This window comes from Phyllostomus hastatus, unplaced genomic scaffold, assembly GCF_019186645.2.
Source record: "Phyllostomus hastatus isolate PE091 unplaced genomic scaffold, TTU_PhHast_1.1 phas_scaffold_39, whole genome shotgun sequence".
In the NCBI taxonomy this organism is placed as follows: domain Eukaryota; kingdom Metazoa; phylum Chordata; class Mammalia; order Chiroptera; family Phyllostomidae; genus Phyllostomus; species Phyllostomus hastatus.
Genome location: NW_025334028.1, coordinates 23,605,995 through 23,628,513, shown reverse-complemented (window position 1 = coordinate 23,628,513; position 22,519 = coordinate 23,605,995).

Sequence of the window (22,519 nt, the reverse complement as noted above, 5' to 3'; positions counted from 1 at the left end):
GGGCTCAAGAGCATCTGTAAAAAATATACAACAAGCATCATACATAATAGTAACAAATGGAATACTTTCCCCTAAGGTCAGGAACAAAGCAAAGATGTCCACTTCTGCCACTTCTGTTCAATGGTGTCTTAAGGAAACAACTTCCTCAATGAAACTTAAGATTTATATTTTGTATTCTTCATTTATATCCAGTCCCACTGCCTTAGAAACATGGACAGGTATAAAGAATGTTCACATTTAATCACATAATTCCAGGGGAAGTGAATTTTCAATTCCATAACAATGTGCACCAGAAACTGAGAAGCTGGCATGGACTCATTTTTTAGGAAACATCTTTCACTCCTCTCCTATTAGTAATCTCCCCACCCCACCTCCTTTTCTGGGATTTCATTTGAAGAGTGTCTTTCCCTTCTCTCTTTACTATCTGTACTCTATCTGTAAACAGAAACAAATAAGGCAAGTAGAGGAACTTTCGCCTGTTAAGTTTAACTACTTTTTGCTGAAGGGCTGCCTACTTGAAGGTATTTTGTTTTTGTTTTTTTTTTGTTGTTGTTGTTGTTTTTTGCCCTAAAAAGATGGCAAGTTGTTACCAAATCTCAAAACCCATTTGATTTAAATATTAAAAGTTTGATGACCTAGAGTATTAGGGACTTTGAAAGTGTAATTTCTTCTCAGTTATTGCCTCAGAGAAGGCACCACTCTGTCTGCACATTCAATGAGATTGAATTAATATTGGTTCTTGGGGAACCTCATCAGGTATCCACAATATCACTATTTGTTGCCATTCATCTAATAGCCTGCCAGCCAGTGTTCAAGCCAATCCAGATAAATGTTATAGTCTTAACACATTATATTCTGAGGCTATCACCTGTTTGCCAGATTCAGAATTCATCGTATAGTTTTAAAAAATCGTGAGTTGATCACAAATCTTTATTCCTTAGTCTCTAAAACTATTTCTCAAACTGAGAATATGATAAAGTTTTACTTTTGTACTCTACATTAAATCTGTGTTTTAAGTCAGTTGAAATAAGAATTTATTTCAGTTGGCTGTATTATTTAGAACACACTGTTTCTTGTTTCTGTCTTTTTTATAAAATGTAGCATAGTCCCTCCAAACTTATGTGTCTTCTCAAATTTTATAACATCTAACTTGTTTCACTCTTTTCTTATTCCTTTTCTTATACAAAACCTGAGAAATATAATGAAAAAATATCAATAGTGTCGAAAGCATTATGTCTCCCTCATCTTCCAAACCCCCAAATAAGCTGCTGTTGCCACTATTTTTTCCTATTTGCATCATATTTCCTTATTAGATCCTTCATTTATTTTTCATTTTTAATTGCAATCTTCAATCCTCTCTTCCTGTGTAGTATCACATTTCAAACTTCTCTTCTCTTTATACACCACCTTATTTTGTTCTGCATCTCCCCCTTCTACACCTCCCCCACCACCCACCAGTTTGCTTATTTTATACTTGTTTACTTTGTCATCATGGTCTTGCTTCCCAAACTTCTTTAAAAAGCTGTTGTAGATTAGATGACTCTAGAAAGCTTAATTTCTTTCTCCTTGTTTTCCTACTATAGGATTAATTTTGAGATGATTTGAAAATATTTATCTTATTTAAGATCATAGTTCTTAAACTCACTATTAAAACCCACTGGTGTGATGTGACAAGTTGTAAGTTGTATGAATGATATTACTTGAGATGGTTAATTTACCATAATTTGTGAATGATTTAGACCTCTTTTTAAGAGCACAGTGGATCTGAATGATTGTCTGCCAGAATTTTTAAAATATGCAATAGTTGACTACTTAGTCAGGGTCACTGACATTTTTTCCCCTCAGACTGAAATTTAAAAAATGAGAACAGTCAATATAACAATAGCTATCCAGTGTGAATGAATCAAAGTATATCTATTTTTTGTCATCTAGGCAAGAAACATATTTTTTGGTGTGCTGCAGTTTTAGTAATTAGTTTATGTGTGTCATGAGATAAAATCGTTTGATAATCACTGGTCTGCAGTAATGTCATTGCTGCACACTGCATTCTAATTTTATTCTAGAACACTATTTAGCACATGGAGAATTGCACAAAATCCCAGATACACCCAAGAACAGCAAGTAGTCCCTTTCTTGTTCCTTCCAGTTCTAATTTTCTTCTTTGTAAAAACCCACATGTGGATGTCATCTGTCATGTCATACATTGGGGAAAAAAGAAATTACACACTTTCTCCTTTTTTATGTTCATATATTAAACACCATCTTTAGTGATGTCATCATTTTCCATTTGGTTAAAGTCTGTATCAGTAAGTACATAAATATCAGTTTATATTGTGAACTTACTTAGGATTCTTTGGTTCTCTGTAGCAAAAGGGAACTCACTCAAGACTATCAGACCTCACAGGATTGATGAGTAGAGACTCCATCTTAAAAATAGGCAGATCTTAAGCACCCCTGAAAACTGGATACCAAGAGCCACAACAATGCCCTCTTTCAGGCACAGCCTGTTCTTGAATGAGTTGGGTGAGCTAGGATCTGAGTGACCTGGTACCTCTGCACGAGATTTGGATTTCATGGTAGGAGCTCCCTATTGACTGACCTTTGGTCCTGAATGTATATTATAGCTAGGAATGGTCAGCCTCTCCCATTATAGTCCTACGACTCTGAACCCAGGGGAGAAGAGGCAGTTCCTCATGAACAGGAATATTATTAGGAAGGGAATATCGATACTTGGTAGTTGAAAAAAACCAGCGCTAGACTAAGTATCTCCAAAAAAGAAAGCTCATTCCCATTTGTGGAGAAAGTCTTTTGTCATCTCCAATTTGGCTTTTCAGAATTATTCTGTGTGGTGGCCTTGTGCTGCCATGAATCCCTGGGATATAAGCACCATTAATGGGGGATGGTGGAAAGTGTCAGTGGAAAGAGGCACAAATGTCTAGTCATCAGTTCTCAGAGCAGATCCCTGTGGGCCCTGGGTAGGCAGAGGTGGATGGAGGGTTTGTCTCTCACACGTCTTGGATTCTTCATGGAGCTGAATTCAGCTATGTTGTGCCACAGGTGACCAGGCAAAGTCCTAGACTTGTTGATCTGTCTTGTTGGTGGAAGGCAGAAAAATACATGGGGAGCATAATTTATAGCAGAAATCAGTCCACTTGCTGTCAATGATATTAGTTATTCAGAAGTTGAAAATTAGAACAGCATCCCATTATGAAAAAATGACTAATGAATTCTGAAGTATTCTGCATGCTAGACTACTGTATTGTATTCTAAAAAATCTGTACCCTGACCAGTGTGGCATAGTTGGTTGGGCATTGTGACACACAGCAAAAGGACTCCAGTTCAATTGCTCGTCAGGGCATGCACCTAGGTTGTAGATTTGGACCCGGTCCGGGCACGTATGAAAAGACAAGTGATTGATGTTTCTCTCCTACATTGATGATGTTTCTCTCCCTCTCTTTCTTCCTCCTTTCCCCTCTCTCTAAAAATAAAAATAAAATCTTAAAAAATTGTCTCTTTTTGCACCACAAAAAAAGTTATAAGTGGTCCAAAATGTTACTATAAAATTTTGATTTTAAACTGTATTTTCTCATATTTAATATAGAGTAACTAATTTATTTATTTATTTATTGGTTAAGATTTTATTTATTTATTTAATTTTTTTTAGAGAGGGAAGGGAGGGAGAAAGAGAGAGAGAAACATCAATGTCCGGTTGCTGGGGGTCATGGCCTGCAACCCAGGCATGTACCCTGACTGGGAATCAAACCTACGACACTTTGGTTCGCAGCCCATGCTCAATCCACTGAGCTATGCCAGCCAGAACTTAGAGTAACTAATTTATTCAATAAATATTTACTAAGCAATGACCATTTTACAAGTTCTTCTTTTGTTTTTTAAAATTAGCTTTTAGTAAAATTTATGCATGTAAAAATATCAATCAGAGAAAAGGATTTAGAAAAAAGAAAATCCATCACCAGCTGCATTCCTTTTGAATGCTAGACCTGCTACATAGGGATGATCACTTTGAACTCTTTTGGCAACTTCTTATTCTTCTGATGGTTACTGCCACCATTTTAATACATATGCTTAGGTTGCTGTTTTTTGATTGACTCATTTAGAATTCTTGTTCTGATAAATGAGGATTTGCCTAATTATACCATCATCTTGCATTCTCCTAAGAGAGTTATAAACCTTTAAAAAAAAAAAGCCCTGGCTGGCGTAGCTCAGTGGATTGAGCACGGGCTGCGAACCAAAGTGTCACGGGTTCGATTCCCAGTCAGGGTACATGCCTGGGTTGCAGCCCATGACACCCAGCAACTGCACATTGATGTTTCTCTCTCTCTCTTCCTCCCTTCCCTCTCTAAAATAAATAAATAAAATCTTAAAAAAAATAAAAATAAAAGCAGAAAAGTTAGCTCAAAAGAAAATAAAAGAATTAAAGCATAAAATAATTGATTATTATGTAAACTTGAGTAATTTCATAGCACAGTGACCTCTTATCCCATGAGATTATTTTAGACTCTCATAAATCCCACTTTGCAGGTTGGTGGTATTATCGCCTCTACTATTTCCTTTAGCTCTTCTTCCTGTGCTCACTGTAGACTTCTGTCTTCTGAACTTTTGTTTTTAATCAGTCTAGGTTGAAAATATTCACATTCTATAATTCATATAGACATTTTCTAATCATTATCTAGAGATTATTCCCAACATATTTGTATAAAAAGTACTTGCATTATTTAACTATTCAGGGTAGAGTTAGATAATGCACTTTAATTACATTTGCTTTATGTAGTATCTAATTTGTCTTTTTATTTCTTGTACTATTTCAATGTATCATAGCCTCTATATTTTCAATTCTATATTCCAGCCAGCTATTTGTTCTCTTTTCTTTCTAGTAGGTTTCTCTTACCCTTTCTTTGGTCTGGGCTGATTTCTTCCTGAAACTGATTTCTTCCCAGCTTTCCTAGGCTGGTGCCAATATTTCTTGGATTCTAAATCTTCCTTTATCTTGGTTCACTCCATTGTTTTTGCTTTAGCACATCCTTAAGTAACTTCTTAGGAAAAAGTATACATAAGGTAAAATATCTGGTCCTTGCATGTCAGAAAATGTCCTTATTCTTCTTCCATTCCACTGAGAAAGTGTAAGTGCTGTCTGCTGGTGGCAGGCCTACTGCTCACAGTGATGCTCCATACTCTCTGTTAACATGGACAGTTTCACAAAACACCAACAGCAGACAAGGTAACTCTGTGACCAGGATGGAGCAAAGAAAAACAGGATCACTCTATAATCAGGTCTAAGCATAGACAATAGCAAGTACACAGAGCAAACCATAAACATGCTTTGCATCTCCTCTCTTAACTCTCATGGGTGACTGTTGCTTCCATACCAATTAAGCTTTAGACCTACCTGTTCCATTTCTCCTGACTTCTAGATGAAAATTATTAAGATACCTAATCATAGGATCATTGTCATCTCCTGATAGCACCCAAATAAAAGCAAAACCTGCTTCCTTGCAAAATCACTCAACACAATCCTAAATCCCATAATAAGAACTGCTGTAACACCCTCTTAGAGAAATCCCCATGCTTCCCCATGGATGAGGTCTTCTTTTCTACAGCAAGAATAAATAAATGCAACCTTGTTTGACTAAAGGTGTGTTCTGGTGGTTTGTCACTGGTGCACATTCACACCTTATTTAAAATTTGGTTGAATATAGAATTTAGGTTAAAAACCTTATTGTCTCAGAACTTTGGAAGTATTGCTTTGCTCTCTGTTAGCCTCGATCTTGCTGATGGGAAATCTAGTGCTAGTCTAGTTTTTGTTCTTTGTAAATGCTGCGTATTCAGTTCCTTTTAAAGCTTTAGGTAATATTTATTGAGTGCTCATCATGTTTCAGGTGTTGAACAATGCATTCATCATGACCTAGCTTATTTAACCTTCACAAAAGCAAAATGAGAGAACTGCTACCTGAAGTTCCTGTAAATGAAGCAACTGGCTCAAGATCACCCAGCTACTTAGTGGCAGAGCTGGACTTCAGCCAAGACCTGCAGTACTCTTGATCTCCAAGGCTGCACAATCATGCTAATAATACTGTAGGATTCTCCATGAGCATCCTGGCATAGAGGTTTACTAGTGAAAAGATAAAACTACTGATTAAAATCATGATTGGAGATTACATATGGCTTTCATTCACAGGCAATTTCCAATTTACAAATGGACTAGGTTTTAAAATGTCCTCATCTTTAGATTAATATAATCTAACCCTGGGGAAAATAAAGCCGGCAGAAAGCCCATAGAGAATAAAATATGGTAAACTTTTTTCTATACACAAAAAAAGTTAGAATCATTTTGAAACATACATTCTTGACTAGCATGCTGGACCAAAAGACAAATTTACATTATAAAAAGCTAGAATTTTCATTTAAAATGAGCTAAGAACCTATGTGGTGGTGTTATTAGGATTTTGGTATTTAAAATGCAAGCATTTGGTTATAACAAATAAAAATGCAAAGCCATCAAAGAATTCAATTTTGATACTTTACAATTAAAATACAAGAGGTCCATAAAAAAGTGAAGGTGGGGCTGGAAAACGGTTGCCAGAAGTAGATCTTTGATGATGCAATCTCTGCATCTGAAGCTCTCATCAGGTTTTCCAGCATCTGTGAGATTGTGCAAAAGCTGGAAAACTACTTAACTTTCATCAAAGTCTTAGCAATCTTAATTCATCTCTTTCCTCATTCATGTTTCCCATGTACTCATGAAAAGGAACAGCAAGTGGCCAGAGCCAGTATTACTCAAACCACGTTGCTGCAGTTTTTGGCAAGAGGAAGACTCCCATAGCAATGGATTTGAAGATGTAATGACTTTCCAGCTGAGGTAAATGGTGCTCTACTTGGCTTTACTGTGGTCAAACAGGAAGGATATAGGTTTTAGAATACAGATCTTGGCACAAACAACATAGAACCACTCAACTGGCTTTGAACATGGCTCATCTCTTAGATAGTGATTCTTTCAGAAACTGTAGATCAATTCTTTCATCACCTCCTATCTCAAAGGGGCTTTTTAAAAATGATATGATAGTTCTTGTCAGTCAGAATCCAGTGTGGGATATTATTGCAGAAAATTGTGTGTGTGTGTGTGCATGCGTGTGTGTGTGTGTATAGAAAGAGATTTCCAGAGCACCTGTTTTCATTTCATAGTCAGCTGGTAACTATTGAGGATGTTGTGAATAGGTGAAGTTAGAGATGGAAGTAGAGGTGAGCATCAGGGTGTCTTTGTGAGCACTTACTTGCTGTGTTCTCTAGTGATTGAGGAAGCTCAGTTTGAATGCTAATAGAGCTAGCAGCTTCTCTTAATCCTCAACTGACTGCACATACTGATTAGTAAAACAAAGTAACAAACTTCTACAGCCATTATAGGCAGGTCAATTGACCATGTTTTATCCACCACATTAGTAGGAATATAAAATACCTGAAGAAGTGAAGGAAAAGGAGGGAGTGAACAGCCTGAATCCCACCCCATTTTGTTCTGTGGAGGAAAATTCACAAGGAGTTTTCTTCCCCAAGGGGAAAAAAATCATTATCATTTCTACTGATCCTTTAGGTTTCTGCATTAGCAGGTTTTCTTTTGCTGTCCTGGAGGCATCTTGGGATTCATAAGAAAGAAAACATGGGCTTCTGGCCAGGATGGAGGTGTAGGTAGATAAACTTTGCTTCCTTGCACAACCAAAAGAAGGACAACAAGAATTTTAAAAACAAACAAACAAACAAACAAACAAACAAAAAACCAACCAGAACTGCAGAAAATTGAACTGTATGGAAGTCCAACACCTAAAGGATTAAAGAAGAAACATTCATTCAGATTGGTAGGAGGGGTGGAGACAGGTAGCTGGGGGGCAAAGAGGATGAACAAGAAGGCGGTGGCTAGAGGACTGGGTGGGTGAGGTGGCAGTTGGTGGACTGAGCAGTCCTACATTTGCATGAAGATAAACAGGCAGGAACAATTGGGGAGCAAGAAAGACTGCCCAACCCAGGGTTCCAGTGGGGGAAAATAAAGCCTCAAAACCTCTGGCTGTAAAAACCTGTGCGGGGGGCTTCAGTGGTGGGAGAAACTCCCAGCCTCACAAGGGAGTTTGTTGGAGAGACTTATGGAGTCCTGGAACATACACAAACCCACCCACCTGGGAATCAGTACCAGAAGGGCCCAATTTGCTTGAGGATAGCTGGGGAAGTGGCTGAAAGCTGGCTGAGAGTAGAGCAAGCAGCATTGTTCCTTCTTGGTCCCCTCCCTCACATACAGTGCCACAAAGCAGGCACCTGGATTGCCCCACTCTGGAAAACACCTAAGGCTTCACCTCTTAAATGTAATAGCTGCACTGAGACAAAAAAAAAAATGGCCCAAATGAAAGAACAGATCAAAGCTCCAGAAAAAGTACAATTAAGCAATGAAGAGGTAGCCCACCTATCAGATGCAGAGTTCAAAACACTGGTAATCAGAATGCTCACAGAAATGGTTGAGTACAGTCGCAAAATAGAGGAAAAAGTGAAGGCTATGTAAAGTGAAATAAAGGAAAATATACAGGGAACCAACAGTGAAGGGAAGGAAACTGGGACTCAAATCAACGATTTGGAACAGAAGGAAGAAATAAACATTCAATCAGAACCAAATGCAGAAACAAGAATTCAAAAAATTGAGGAGAGGCTTAGGAACCTCTGGGACAACTTTAACTGTTACAACATCTGAATCACAGGGGTGTCAGAAGGAGAGGAGGAAGAGCAAGAAATTGAGAACTTATTTGAAAACATAATGAAGGAGAATTTCCCCAAACTGGCAAAGGAAATAGACTTCCAGGAAGTCCAGGAAGCCCAGAGAGTCCCAAAGAAGTTGGACTCAAGGAAGCACACACCAAGGCACATCATAATTAAATTACCCAAAATTAAAGATAAGGAAAGAATCTTAAAAGCAGGAAGAGAAAAGGAGACAGTTATCTACAAAGAAGTTCCCATAAGACTATCAGCTTATTTCTCAAAAGAAACCTTGCATGCAAGAGGGGCTGGAAAGAAGTATTCCAAGTCATGAAAGGCAAGGACCTACATCCAAGATTACTCTATCCAGCAAAGCTATCATTTAGAATGGAAGGGCAGATAAAGTGCTTCCCAGATAAGGAGAAGTTAAAGGAGTTCATCATCACCAAGCCCTTATTACATGAAAAGTTAAAGGGACTTATCTAAGATAAAGAAGATCAAAAACAATGGACAGTAAAGTGACAACAAACTCACAACTATCCACAACTGAACCTAAAAACAAAAACAAAATAAGCAAACAACTAGAACAGGAACAGAATTACAGAAATGGAGATCACATGGAGGGTTGTCGGTGGGGAGGGGGAAGGGAGAGAATGGAGGAAAGGGAACAGGGAATAAGAAGCATAAATCGTAGGTACAAAATAGACAGGGAGAGGTTAAGAATAGTGTAGGAAATTAAGGAGCCAAAGAATATGTATGACCCATGGACATGAACTAAGGTCAGGGGGCAGAAAGGGGGTGGGATAGGGGTGCAGGGTAGAGACAAATAAAGGGAGAAAAAAACAGGACAACTGTAATAGCATAATCAATAAAATGTATTTTTTTAAAAGATTTTACTTATTTATTTTTTAGAGAGGGAAGTGAGGGGAAGAGAGAGAGAGAGAAACATCAATGTGCGGTTGCTGGTGGCCGTGGCCTGCAACCCAGGCATGTACCCTGACTAGGAATCGAACCTGCAACACTTTGGTTTGCAGCCCATGCTCAATCCACTGAGCTACGCCAGCCAGGGCTAAAATGTATTTTTTAAAAAGAAAGAAAACATGGTTTTCTTGAGAGCCAAATCTCTGGATGTTTCTAGGATGTTATAGCTCAGTTTTACTAGCAATTTCTGATGCAATATTATTAAAATTGAGTATATTTACATTCAATAGCCTTATCATCCTCTCCAGCAATTTGGTGATGCTGGGAGGAGAAAGAAGTGAAGAGAAGGAATTGGAACAAGTCCTAGGGAGAGCAAAGCCCTGTTCAGTTTCTCCTCACAAAAGTGCTGCTATGCCAAAAGGAAAAAAATCACACACAGGTCTGCACTTCCTATTAAACTTTACATGTTTCCTTATTTTATCCAACATGATTGACATGACTTCTCTTAACCAAAATCAAAATTTTGACATAAGATATTTCCACACCTGTAAGAGTTTTACAAGTTTGTTTGAGCCAAACCGACGACAATTGCTGGGAAGCAAAACTTCAGTGGATCAAGAAAATGCTCTGGAGAATGATAGATGTGCACCTTGTTTTCTACATCAGAGTCAAAGGATAATACAGAAAGGGGTTACAGGAAATCTCTGAGACTGGATAAAAAATAAAACAGACACTTGTTTCATATTGATGAGCATAGGATAGTTAAGGATGAACATTTACAACACAAAGAGATGGTATGTGGGAAACAAAATAACAATAAGTGCTTCTGTGGTCTCCTGTTCTGGTGGGAGAGTGTGTCCTGAGGTGTCTGGAGAAAGGGGATTACTCTGAAAAAGCAGCAGATAGTAAAAGACAATAGGATCAGTTAAGGTAAAGGTTAACCTTTGTTAAGGAAGATGCTGAGACTACCCACCCTGGCTCAATTTTAGGAAGGAAGTTTACATTTCAGAGCATATTATGTGGTTACTTTAGGTCTCTGAGTTGGTAAGGCCACCAAGCAGACCTTTCCTGAGCTTGTCAGGTTTAGCATGTGTCCCCTTCTTGTCTACACTAACAAAAAACACAACAAACAAAACAAACAGAATGGCAAAAGCTCCATTTCTCAAAGAATAACTAAATTATTTTGCAAAATTAAATAATAATTGTTATTGCTATGAAGAGAGTTGTGAAGATTAATTAACAGGAATCTGATTTAAATTAGAGTTGGAAGAGACTGCTGGGGAAGCTCTCATGCCCTCCCACTCATTGTCAGCTACCTGAAACAGGAAGAGACAAACTATCTCCAAGAGGAAGTTTTTCTTCTCTACCTCTCCAGCAAGAAGGAGGAGCATCTTCTCCTCACCTGGCAATTACTCAACCAATGAAAAGACTGTTAGCCCTCAGCTGATGAAAAGCCACATTTTGAACTCCAAGTTTCCTCTGATGAACTCTTTGTTACAACAGCCCCCTGAGCTCTCCCTTTCCTCTATAAAAAACATTTCTCTCCTTTGTTCTCTGAACTTGAGCAAGCTTTGCCATTTGATCATATGTGCCAAGTGGCAATTGTTTGTTGTTGCCGAATAAACTTACTTTGTGACAGAAATATCTGTCTCTCTTTGTGTTTCAGGCCAGCATTATTTGGTGTCTTCTCACATGAGGAGGATCCAGAGCAGACCCCAGACAACTCTGAGGCTGGTGAGCATATGATATGGGTTCAGTGCTCACAAAACCAACTGCACTCAGTGCTTCCTCTCTAACCCTGGAATTTGAGGGTAAGTCTTCATTCTGGATCCTAATTTCTACTCTGCATTTTGAAGATCTCCAGGCTCTATGTGGGATCCACTTTCAGTCTTTGTCCTTTTCTGGTTAAGACCTTATTTCATCTGTGAGTACACAGTTGGCACTTCCACCAGTCTTTCTTGAAATCAGGCTCTTCCACTGGAATTATGTGAGTTTTGGTTCATTTTCTTTTGGAATGGGCTGTTTCTACTGAAACTGTTACTAGCCCTTGGTCTGATTCCCTTTGGAACCAGGCTGTCCCATTGGAACTGTGCCATTCAGCCTTTGGCCTGACTCATTTGGAAGAAGGCTGTTCAACTGGGACTGCACTGTTCAGCCTTTTGGTCCAATTCCTTTTGGAACTGCACTGCTCCTACCGGAACTATGCTTTTCAGCCTTTGGTCTGCCTTTTTGAAATCGGACAGTTCCTACCGGAACTATGTTGGCATTTGGCCTACAAATTGTTCAGACTTTTGCTGGAGGAAAAGAAAAAAAAAACCCTTGGAAAAATGGGATCCCAGTTATTTAAATACTTTGAGGGCACCCCTCCTTTGGGGACCTCCCGGCTGATTTTATGTTTAAAACATGTCCCTCATCGTATACATTTCTAACTAAATGGACCAATTTTCCAAAGTTATTTAGAACACCAATGGCCATTATGAAAAACTTTCAAACCCTTCAAATGTAGCTTTTCTTGAAAACAAATTGGACAACCATAATTCTGAAAATTTTTCAAAACTAAAGGGAACACTGATTTTGACTGGAATTTTGAGGCTTCTAAATATTACCAGTACTCTAAAATTGCCTCCTTGCAAAATAAAATATTTTGATTAATTGAAGGAAACTAACAGTTAAACATGTTTCTCATCCCAACTTCTTTGTCTCAGGCTCTATATCTCTGGCACCATCATCTTTCTCTCTCCTTTCTTTTAAGCTCCACCTCTGGTGTTATCTTTCCCCTCTGAACTTTTCCCCACTCCTTTCTTCTTTGAACCCACCAGAAACTGCCCTGATATAGGGAGATATGGCCAGATTGTGGGGCCAAGAAGGGGTCAAGTAAGGGAAGGGCCTGGAGACAGTACAGGGGAGTCTGTGTTCCCTGGATAAAGAGAAAACACCCAAAGCAGCATGGCAACATTGCAATGCCCCTTTAAACCAACCTAGTATGGTGCATAACAATAGATTCCCCAACTGGGTGGAGATGAAGAGCAGGAGGAAGAGTTTACAGGTGGGCAAGCATGAAGGATGAAGGGAAAAGTTCTCCTATTCCCTTCCAGAACATGGCGGCAGGGGGAGGTGCTGACCTTCTGGTCTAGCCTGGAAGAAGGAATTCCCATCTGTCACACCGGAGCAGGATTGGCATGGATGGTTTCAGGCTGCATCCTTGTCCTACTCTTCTTCTGGGATCTGCACATGGATGCACAAGCTGGAGTGCTTGCCATCTCTAGGGGCTGGAGCAGCCTCAGGTACTGGGGTTCCATGGAAGGAGCCTCTGAGTGACTGGCTGCAGCAGTTGGCAGCAGCCCCAGACCCATGGAATGGAAAACAGCCTTGGAGTGGCAATGGTGGTGCCCACCCCACACACACAGACTCCAGGAAGGGAGACTGAAGACAGACAGCCATCTGCTTAGCAGCCTTGGGCTACAGATAAAGATGGAACAAGATTTCTGGATACTATTTCTTGTTCTGAGGGTGGCTGGGTTTTGTTTGTGTGAGATTGGCCTAGAGCCTGGGAGTCTCCCATTCCCCCAAATGGTGCAACATCTTAATAAAGATCTCTTTCCTTCCCCACCAACCTTTGTCTTTATACCTGTGTTTGGCAGTGGGCACCCAAACCCCGCTTTTGTTTGGTAACAGCCCCTTTAAAGTTAAACCTTTTGAGAATCTTTAAAAATTTTTCAAGTTTTTTATGTTCCCAGGATTAAGAATGAATTGTAAGCTATAGTTAAAAGAATTTCCTAAAGTAACTGAGGACTCCCATAAGTTTGCTGAAGAATTTAACTTAGATAGTTATTCAAACTTACCAACCTGATTTCTCAGATGCATGTCAATCAATCCACATGCTTGTTTATGAGGACCAAGCCAAGCATAAGATGAATGGGATTTAGCAAAACAAATCTCTAATTTTTGCAAAATGCTAGAGCACTCATTGAAGACTTCCACCAAACGTTACAACAGCTTTCTTAAAGCTTGTTGATTAGAACAAAATTTGGGCTTGCTCAAAAAAGTCTGATGAATCTGTTTGACTGTTATAATTGACTTCAGGTTGCTTCTAAAGGAAATTCTGGCCTTCCTTCAAATGTTGAATCCACCTGAGTAGCTTTTAATTCCATATTTATTAATAGGCTAAACTGAGATCTTTCTCTTTCAGTAAAAAGGGTCAGGATGAAATGGGAAATTATGTGCACTACAGATTTGGTTATATTGGCAAATCAGCTTGCTCCCACCCAAATGAGTCAGCTAAAAGGAAGACTGCTAAAATTACAAGTTTTCAACTCTGGCAAATGAAAGTCTCTGTATAAAGCCCAAATTCTCCCAAATTCTACTATTTTTACAAAAAGCTAGGCCATTGAAAAAGATTGTCACAAATTTGAGTGCTTTAGGTACCTTCAGCTTTCTAACCAGCCCTTCTAATGTCCTGCTAATTCCCAATGATAGGGCTCCAATGAGCTACAGAGGCCCTTCCCAGTCCTTCCTCATTATTGGCTTGGGGAAAGCACTCCCCAGATCGGCAGTGAGTCTCTCTGTGTCCTTATCGACTCCAGAACCACACTCTTGGTGCTCAATGCTATAAAGAAGTAGCCTCTGCCTCAGAGACCTAAAACAGTTCCAGTAGTGGAGATCTCTAATAAATCTCAATAAGTTACTGTCTCTGAACCTCTTTTTGTTTGAATCCTTGGAGATACACTTGACCTTTCTCCTTACTTTCTCTATGCCTATTTACTTATTAGGCCAAGGTGTCTAGAAATGTGTCATGGCAGAATTTCTTCTTCTCAAAAGGAGGGAATACTTCTAGAATTTGACAGTAGCCAATCAGATAAATTAAATGACCCTTCAGCATCTTTTATTTGTTTTATTTGTGACAATAATATAGTTAGATCTATAGTTGTTATATCAGTCAGTCTTTATGATCAAAATCTTCAACTGATATTGGCAGTATTCACAGTATACTTCAGATCACTACCAAAATAGATCCCTCAAAACCCCTTCCAAGAATCAATTAATGTCTTGTAGGTAAAGAAGCCCTTCAAAGCATAAAGCCCATAACAGAAGATTATGAGACTCAGGGCCTCATTACCCCTTGCACTAGTCCTGTAATACTCTTATTTTACCTGTGAGAAAACTCAAGGACCAAGAGTAGAGGTTTGTCCAGCACTTCCTAGCAATAAACAACATTATTATAGCTTGATGCCCTGTTGCTTATAACTCTCAAATGTTACTAACATCCATCCCAACTGAATATAAATTCTTACTGCAATTGATTTATACAGTGCATTCTTCAGTATGCAGGTTGATGAAGCTAACCAATACCTGTTTGCTTTCACTTGGAGAGGAAAACAATTCACCTGGATAGTAATGCTTCAGGGTTTTACTAACAGTCTTTATTTCTCACAAATCCCAAAGATTGATCTGGGTGATCCAGAATTTCCTGGGGTTCTACTTTGTTGCAATATGTGGACAACTTGCTTCTTTGCTCTTCTTCTGAAGTCTTCTCACAGGAAGACAGCATCCACTTGTTAAATATTTTATGCTCTAAGGTATATAAGTTTGAGAAAAAATACAGTTTTCCCAACCCTAGGTTTGATGGTTGGGGGCACTTGATATCAGAAAAAGGACTGCATCTAGATCCAGATTGGCTTCATGGTGTTTCATGTTTCCCAAAATCCCAGAGTAAGCATCAACTGTGAGATTTTCTTGGGCTAGTTGGTTATTGGGGAAATTGGAACCAAAATATTTCTCTTATGGCCAAACCCCTGAAAGTTTTACTAAAGAACAATAACCCTGACCCAATTTCATGAGAAGAACAGGACAAACAAGGATTTTAAAGTCTCAGATGAGAATTTGATGAACTAAACTGCCGTTGAGCATCTCAATTATCAGATTCCCTTTCATATGTGGAACAGAAAAGAAAGCCCTTGGAGTACTCATCCAAAGACATGGGGACCACCATTGACCCACAGAGTAGTACAGCCAGGAACTGGATCCTGTGTCATAGGGATATCCCCCTTGCCTTAAAGCCATTACTGCCACTGCCCTTTTGGTTCAGACCACTAAGGAAACCATTGTGGGATCACCTTTAACCATCTTTGTAGCCCATGCCGTAGAAACCCTCCTGAATTCTCATCACACTCAGCATTTTTTTTTCAGTCAGCCATCTCACCTCCTATAAAATAGTTTTGTTAACTGCTGCTCACATAAATCTTTCATGTTGTAATAACTTTAATCCTGCTACTCTTCTCCCCTCTGTTACAGATGAAGCCTCTCATGAGTGCATAATGCTGATGAGTCACCGTCTGACCCCTTGTGATGATCTGCAGGAAAATCCTTTGAGTAATGCTGACTTTTAATAGTTCACCGAAGGTTCTTACTTAAAAGATGATAATGGCAAATATTGAGCTGGATATGTAATATCAACATTTTTGATGTAGTTAAAACAGCACCTTTGCCTTTGGCTATTATGAGCCAATAAACTGAATTTTGTATGTTTGCATGGTCCTGCCCTCTAGTTAACTGCTATCATCTGTACTAGTAGAAGATATACTTTCAAAGTGGCACTTGATTTTGGAATGTTGGGGAAGCAACATGGGTTTCTTACTTACAGGGGAAATAAAATTTAAAATGGCTGTTATATTCAGGAATTACTGGCAACTGTACATTTACCTGCTACTATAGCTATTACTAACATCCCAGGCATTCTAAACATGGCTCTCTGGAAGATACCAGAAGTCCCCCTGCTGATGCTTCCTTGAGGAATGCTGCCCTTAAAGGAATCGACTGTGTTGGACCTCTGTCAAGGCCCACTGGGATATTCCCCCAAATGATAACTTCAAAAAGCTGGCTACAGTAGCCCAATAATTGGCCTCGGAGAAAGAAAAACAATATTGAAAATCCAACAATTGTTGCTTCATAAAAAATGAAAGCTCTGTTTCAGGACAAACAACAACCTAGTCCTGCTGCAGACCCTTAAAATCCCCAACCTTAACTCGTACATTGATTGAAACTTTGGGCCACTGTAAAAATGATAGCATTCGTGAGTCAGTGTTGGTGGGAGAATATTAATAAGGCTGCAAGAAGTGCCTGTCTCACTTTTCCCTCTGGTCCAAGGAACAACTCGGGGAAGCCAGTTTACACTGTTCCCAGATATTTTAAATTGCCTAATGGACTAGTCAAGGTTTGGAAATGGTTTTCATATAGCTTCCCCTGTCTCATGGATATAAATATGTCTTAGTCATGGTCTGTATGTTTTCTCATTAGACTGAAACTTTCCCTGGTAGACAGGCTACTGCCTGTTCTGTAGCTAAAGTCTTTTGGTAAAAGATTATACCTACCTGGGAAATGACTCTCAGCCTCATAGTGGTTGAGAAACCTATTTTCCTAGGCATAATCTTCAACAAGTCTGTGCTATTTGGATAGTTTTACAGTACTTTTACTGTACTTAACCACCCTCAATACTTAGGTGGGATCAAATACACTAATGGAAACATTAGGAATCAATCAGCAAAATTTGTACAAACCATCCAAATACCTTGACCAGAAGCACTGCCACTGGTCCTTCTAAATCTCAGACCCAGCTCCTTTGGAGCTCAAACTCTTAACCTTTGAGATAGTTACAGGGTGTCCAATGCCCTGGCCCCTGCCTCTTTTGATCTACAGCTGGTAAAAGGAGACTGTCTTCAATCTCCTTTGACAAACCCCTGTCAGGTAATTCTAACTAACTCTTATATCACCAGACTCCAGGGAATAGACCCTAAGATTTTCATGACACATGGAAAGAAAGCACCTAACCATGACTGAATGTGCAGACCATATGGTGAGTTGAAGAAAATTTCCTGAAACTGAAGCAGATGACATCTGATAAGAGCTATCCCAAGGTATTCACACCAGGCCTGTTAGGATGTTTAAATTCACAGAGTCTCTCTTTAATTTAAATTATTAATCAACTCTGGATTCTTATCCAAATTCATAGTTTCTGAATTTGCAACCTACAGACTGTATTATTAGTAAGATATCCCGTTCCAGTTTCTTTTGAGATAACAACACTATTTAATTGCTTCATGTTTTATTCCTATACCGTGCCATCCCAAACTGCTTGTTTAATTATTTTCAGTTTTGAGTGTACCTTTGCCATATTCACTATTCTAAGACATAGACTTGAGATGGAAATCCTTGAGAATTCATACCCTTCCATGTTACTCAAACGTGACCAGTACAGGTTTCCAGTCTGTGCAGGGTTTTTGTTTGCTTGTTTTTTGACATGGGACAAAACATCCTTCCTGGCATCAAGGGACAAAAGGCCACTGAATCTGGAAAAACTTAACTCATAATCAGTGATGCTTTCAGAGAAAAATCTTGTTCAAAAGGGGGAACTATGATTAATAAATAGAAATCTCATTTAAATTATAGTTGGGAGAACCTGTGGAGGACCTCTGATGTCCCACCATTTATTTGTCAAGTACCCCAAACAGGAAGAGACATACTTTCCATCACTAGTAGGAAGGTTTTTTTTTATTCCACTATTCTAGGAGGAAGAAGTAGGATCTTCACCTCTCCTGGGAACAACTCATCCAATGAAAGACCTACAACTCAGCCAATGAAAAGCCACTGCACTTTGAACTTTGTTTCTTCTAATGGATTCTTTGTTTACAATAACACCTTTGAATTCCCCTTTTTTTCATACAAAAAATTCTCTCCTTTGTTCTCTAGACTTGAGTGTGGTTTGCCATTAGACTGCCTGTGTCAGATTGAAATTGTTTGTTGCTTTCAAATAAACCCACTTTTACTGGGGAAATATCTGGCTGTCTATTTTTAAGGTCAACAGAGTTACAGGCTAAAGTATACCCCTCTGATAGTCATTTCCATTGTTGAAGCCCAAAAGTCAGGGTGAAGAGATAGTTACTTCATCATGTGCTATGCAGTGAGGTTACTGCTAGTGAAAGATGGTGCATTCTTGCTCAATTTTTGGTTGAAGCATTGTTATGTAATTATTCAGATTTCATGAACAGTGTCTTTAGACTTACTCTAACTCAGTAGCCTTTATTTTCCAGGATAAGATGCCACTTGTAATCCTACTTTACTGTCCTTATATAATTTTCCTTTTTGAAGTAGATGATTTGTCCAATAAACCTACAATCAGGAGAGTAGAAAGGTGTCCAATACCAGGTGCAAGAGAGCTGTGAACAGATTATTGCTGGGTAAAATCCAAACAGCTGTCTACCCATGGCCTTAATTTTCATATCTTTAAAACAGGGATATTAATAATTTGTACCTCATGGGGCTGTTGTGGGAGTTTAATTGAGGTTATATAAAGTGGTTAAATTGTGTTTGGCATAGATTAAGTGCCAAACAAATGAATTGAGATTCACCCTTCAATCAGGGTGAATGAGCTTTAAATACAAAACAGATGATAAGCTATGGGCTTAAGTAAATTCAGACTTAATTAACTGTCAGCCAAGTTAAAACCTGCAGTAGAACCCTAATGAATGCAGCACACAGCTGTTGGTAACTAACTATGGAGGCTCCAGAAAGTGGACCATTTGCTTCTAACACCTACTTTCACACCTCTTCTAGAGCTGGGGTTTAAAACAGGTGCCCTAACCTCTCAGCTAACAACCAAAGTTGTTCTTTCTGTGGAAAGAATTTTGTTTTATTAGGAAGACTCAACTTAAGTCAAGCTTTTTAATATTTAAAATATGGTTGGTTTTCAGTCAGTTACTAACATGATAAAAGCAACTCCCACGTATGTCCAGGGGAGTTGAAGAAGTCTTCATGAGCATTCTCTTGATGTGGACTCTGTCCAGCAGGGTCCGTATGTCCTGGAGGCGATGAACAAATTCACACAGACTGCAGAAGTCCTGTGGAGAAAAAGGGATGGCATGGCCACTGTGTGAGTGAGAGAGCACCCCGACCCCTGCCTAGACAGGATTTTATTGCTTTTCTGGGTGCATTACCTCAAGGAAGGTCTTCATTCATCATTGTCAGGCAATAATGATCAAACAACAGATAACATTCAAAGAACTATGAGGGCTTATTCTGAGTCAGGGTCAGTTAGCTAAAGGGCCATAAAACTTTGGGAAACAAACTCATTTCATGCTTGGACCCTTATCAGAAAATTGAGGACATTCTTAGCAAAGCAGGTTTCACAGGATTTTATGCATTCTTTTTTAGGCCTGATCACCCCAGGGAACTGCCCATTCCTGCCCAGGGCAACAGCCCTCCAGCATTGTTTCAGGCTTAAGTCAGGCAGGGGAAGTAAGGCAGCTAAGAGATTAGGAGACTTCTCACAGACGGAATGAGGACTCAGGCTATGTCAAAGCTGAGGGGTGAGGGTCCATCACACCCTTTTTCTATAGCCCCTCAAGTCCTTCCCTGAGGGCCCATTTGCAACCATGCCTGTCTTAGATCATCCCTCCCTTGAGGAATTTTACTGTCATTGGCTAACCAGTCATCCACCCAGGGCCTAGTGGGGTGAAGTAAGAGGGGACAGAGGTGGTACCCCTACCAGGAAGATAAGCTTTGTCTCCATAGTGGTTTATGGTCCCAATTTCTCTTACTCAGCCTTAGCCATAGGGAGTTACAGCTTCTGATACTAGGCAGGGCAGTTCCCAACACTCGCTCACATTTGAAAACTCTGGACTGATGTCAAGAGTTTCTAGCTGATGGTAGCAGGTTTCTGAGTGGCCCACTAAGATACCTCACTGACTATAAACAACCTTTTTTATGTTTGATTTTCTTCCCAGCATCTCAAAGAGTTAACAGAAAGGGTATAGGTTTTTTGACTCCCATTATCCCAAATAGCCTGGCATGACTTCATGGTTAAGAACAAAGCTATCTGAATGCCTGACACACAGTAAGTATATATTAAATATTTGTTGAATCATGAATCTTCATGAATCTTATAGACTTTCCCAATCCAAAAATGTCCATATTTCCAATCTTATGTGCTATATCACCCTATTAAAATCCCCCTTGTCTACCATCTAATCAGATGCTGTAGAATGTTCCAGCCTGCCAGCAAACCTTTGGTGGTATGCTTCCACAAAACCTGGAGAACTCATAAATGAGGGGTATGTAAAGCATATCCCTCCTGGTAACATAATTCTCTGCAATTCCTTAGAAGTCTAAGGTCCTCCCTCAGTGGTTAGAATTCACTAGAACTAAACAAGATGAAAATACATTTGTAAGTACCAAAAAGCCCAAAACATCATTGCAAAGTTTCTTTTCTCTTTTATAGATGTTGGAATCCAAGCATTGCAATAAGAGTGCCTTCTTGCTACTGAGTAAAATCTGTAAGAGAAAATTGGATTTCATTGAAGTATGAGGTGTTCTGAACGCTCATTGCTTTGGTCTCACTTGAAAAACAGTTCCCTTACTGCTTAAAGATATATTAAAGTCCCCCCCTGTCAGTTTCTTAGGTTGCAACTAAGTCAAGAATGAAATTCACTATAAATTGTAAGTAACAGAAGATCTTTGTCATAAATGCCAGAGAATTATTATGGGGAAAAGTTACATTTCATCAGCAGTTTTCAAAGGTTGTTTCTCTTTGTACTTTTTCCCCTAAGTGAAAAAATTTTATTTCTAGCCTTCAGTAAGGTCTTTAGTGGCCCAGCCCAGGTTGAGACATGGAGCTGAGACTAAAAGTTTGCAAAGAACTTGGAAATTTGCATCTGGGGAGATAATATGCAAATGACCTGAGATTTACAGATGTCATATAATGACAAATATGATGTTATGGCTTTTAGGGTGTAAATTGCTCTGTCACATAGTAGTGACACCTTTCAAAATATGTCCAGAATCTTGATGTTTACATTTCCATGAGTAGACATTTGCCAGGTAGCCAGGTATAAAGCTTGTTATTTTTTTTTTCTTCAAAATTTTCAATTGCCCTTGACATTTGTGTAGAATTTTCTCACTTTCTTTAGTTGTCATCCTCTACATTTAATTTGCACTAAATGAACCTAAGGATGGAAAGTGATAGAGAGGAAATAAATAAGGACTAACACATTCTTTAATGATATTAAGGTTATTGATTTAAATACATGAGGGTCAGCAAAAGCTGCCTTCTCATTATAAAACCATTGTTCATGTATTTCCACATTAAAGCAGTCTAACTAATATTAAATTTGGTTCTTTAGAAATAATGGAGGTGAATGGGTTCATGGCTGTTAGGTTGTAATTTAACATTTAGAAGCCTCACGGTACTCCTGAAGAGTACTGAGGAGTAAGTCATTTATAATGCAATTCTAGGAAAGCTTGTTTGATTGTGTGTGATTGTAAGTGTGCGTGTGCACATGAGAACACACTCACATGGCAGAATTTCTTAGAGGAGTATTTGCTCCATCCTTGCAAAGTAAGCATACTTAAGTTCATCTCATGATATAAAAAAAATTGCATTGTCCTTTACTTTCTGAAGGAAACAGTGAAACTCCCCCTGCCCCAGGTTAAATTATTTGCATTAATTTTAACAAACAATAATCCAACATTTAAACACTTCAAATTTTGTTGGGCTCCTTAAATGTTGTGTCTGAAAAGAGATTTTTAAAATATACCTCCTAAAGAAAAATGTTTTATTAGTAACCATTAGATTTGTTAGTCACTATTAAGACCTGATGAAATAGCTTATGTTATGCAGAGTAAGCTATTTATTTTTGTTGTTTTTTTCTTACATCAGGTAAATCAATTTTGCTTTTCCTAGCTGGAGAATTCAAGGTTGTCTTACATTTCAGTAAGACTTGTTGATATCTTTCTTCATTAGATTTTTTTACATATATTTCTCCCATTTCCTGCATTATTATCTAGGTTTTTAATACCTCAACACATC